Here is a 2,545-nt window from a genome sequence, read left to right as displayed (position 1 = left end):
GTCGAGTTTTTTGTTTTGTCGCTTTGTTTCAATGTTTTTTGTCGCGAGATAGACTATGTCTCCCTCCGAGAAGATCGGTCCCTCGATTCTTTTATTATTAGCGTATGCCGTTATTTGGTTTCTAACGAACTTGAGTTCCGTTCGCATTTCTTCGTGTAAGTTTCTTAGTTGATCGCTGGTGAGGATTGCTTTGGGGTTAATAATGGTGTCTCGGGATTGTCTATAGATGTCCGGGGTGAATCCGAAATTGGCGTATGCTGGTGTGATTTTTGTGCTTTCATTTGTCGCTGTGTTGTAGGCTAGCTGGGCAGCTGGTAGCTTCTCAACCCAGTTGGTTTGTTCGTAATTGATGTAGCAACGGAGGTATTGTTCCAGTGTTTGGTTCATGCGTTCGGTTTGTCCATCAGTCTCCTTATGGTATGCTATGGAGAGCTTGTGGTTGATTCCCAAGTATCCTGTGAGGCTTTGCTAGAATTTTGATGCGAATGGTGGTCCTCGGTCTGTGATGATTTCGAGTGGTAGTCCGTGTGTTTTAGCGATATGAAAATAGAAAAGGTAGGCGAATTCTTCGGCTATTATGGCTTCCCTGTAGGGTATGAAATAGGAAAATTTCGTGAGTCTGTCCACGATGATAAGAATGCTATCATAGAAGTTTCTAGTGGCTGGTTCTTCTGATAGGGGTAATTTGGTGATGAAATCCATAGTGATTGAGTCCCATGGTTGTTGTGAAACCGGGAGTGGTTGTAGTTTGCCGTAAGGTTTATGGCGTCGTGCCTTGGTTTTTGCGCAAGGGTCGCATTGGCTGGCGATTGTTGAAACGATTTTCTTTATGTTAGGAAATGTGAATGTCGTTTTGACTCGTTCTAGGGTTTTGTTGATTCCTTGGTGTCCGTGTACTAAGGGGGATAAACCGGTCGTACTGGTTTATGTTGGCAGAGGGGATGCTGGCGTTGCCTTGAACGGGGTGTATGTCTGCTAGGGTCGGACCGGAGCTTATGCAGCTAAGGTGAACTGGTTGATTGAATATCTAAGACTAAGGAAGGGAGAGAAAAGGAAAAGAACTAGCTATGACCTCGCTGCGGGTTTTCTGCAAGGCTCGCAGCGGGGCTACGGAGAAGGATTTCTCCGGTCTTGGTTTTTCCAGGGGGAAACAACCTTCCTCACGGGTTCGCCCGTAACAATGTCACGTCTGGTAATGTGCTCAAGGGTATTGAGTGTAACCAAGTTGTATTGATAGCTGAAGTAGCTAGTACATAGGAGAGTGCAATGAGTGTGTTCTATATACTTGGGGCGTCTTGGATCATGGGGATCACTTCGTGATCCTGGTGATCCTACCGTGATTGGTTCCCTAGACCCTCGGCTTATGTCACGTGACCTAACTGCGGTCTGGGTTATCTCAGGTCGTGACACTCGCCCCCGCGACCTTCCTTGCTCTCCGCTGTTAATCATGCATCTTGATATCACGTTGATCTTAATTCGGACAGGTTGTACGGGGAAAGGCAAGGAAGAGGGCGAGTCAAGGTCAAGCATGCTTTTATTCTTAAAATTTTATATTTATATGTTGATTACCACATAGCCTTTTCCTTGGTCAAAATATTGTCATATTTGTCTTCAAACCCCGCACCCTATACCTTACCTTAACCAGTTTGCCGCCGCTGCCATGTTTCCTACCGAGTCTTAACTTCTACTGACGTGTTTTGTGGTCCTGCTTACAAGTATTTTGAACCGGGTAGCTGTTGTTAGCTTCCTGGCATCTTGAATCGGACCCCACGCTATTTGTGGGCCGGCCTCACGTTTGCCAGGCCCGGGCCGGATGGCGTCGGCCCACCGCACCCGAGGCAGACTGGTTCCGGCGTTGCATCGTGTCTCTACTACGTAGTAGGCAGCAACTAGCAAATACCCCACCTAGTCACGAGTGATTGGTCCATGTCCGGCTCATAGTTGAAGCCCCTGTCAGCGCGGGGCCTCTTCAAGGCACGCGGCCATTTTATTGGGTGAGCTTGAAGCACAAATTCGTGTTCGTCCTGACAGGCGGTTCATCCACGCAGAGTATCCTTCAATCCATCTGGCATCCCTGGGTATCGTGTCGGACAGTGAAGGAATACGGTCAAGGCATCGGCTAAGGTCGAGGCTGGCGCGAGGTATACTCGTGAGGCTTGGTGCTCGAATAACTCAAACAAGGTCCAAATTCCAGCCCATGCTATCAGGACTGATCCTCGCCCCTCCGGCCACCTCAGCGTCAACGGCCCTTCTTCGCTTCTTTGGCAACTCGGTCGCCCAAAATGCCCGTCCTGACTTGGGGTTTTGCCAATAGAAGCATTCGGTCCCATCTGCTGCGGTCTCTTCCATCCAGTCCTTGATCTCAGTCTTGACTTCTTTGCCCTCTGCATCCCTAAAATAGACCTTGCCGTTGCGCTCATACGTCTCTACCCAGCGGGACTCGCTGGAACCCAGCTGCACAGATCCTATAACTACCCCTCCGTGATTGTCACATGCGATAACGCTCGACCTTGTCGTTCAAGGGGTCGGAGCGATCCCCAGAGTG

The sequence above is a fragment of the Fusarium phalaenopsidis genome, assembly GCF_050370095.1.
Source record: "Fusarium phalaenopsidis strain FUZ10S chromosome Unknown contig_32324, whole genome shotgun sequence".
In the NCBI taxonomy this organism is placed as follows: domain Eukaryota; kingdom Fungi; phylum Ascomycota; class Sordariomycetes; order Hypocreales; family Nectriaceae; genus Fusarium; species Fusarium phalaenopsidis.
This window is presented reverse-complemented; position numbering follows the sequence as displayed.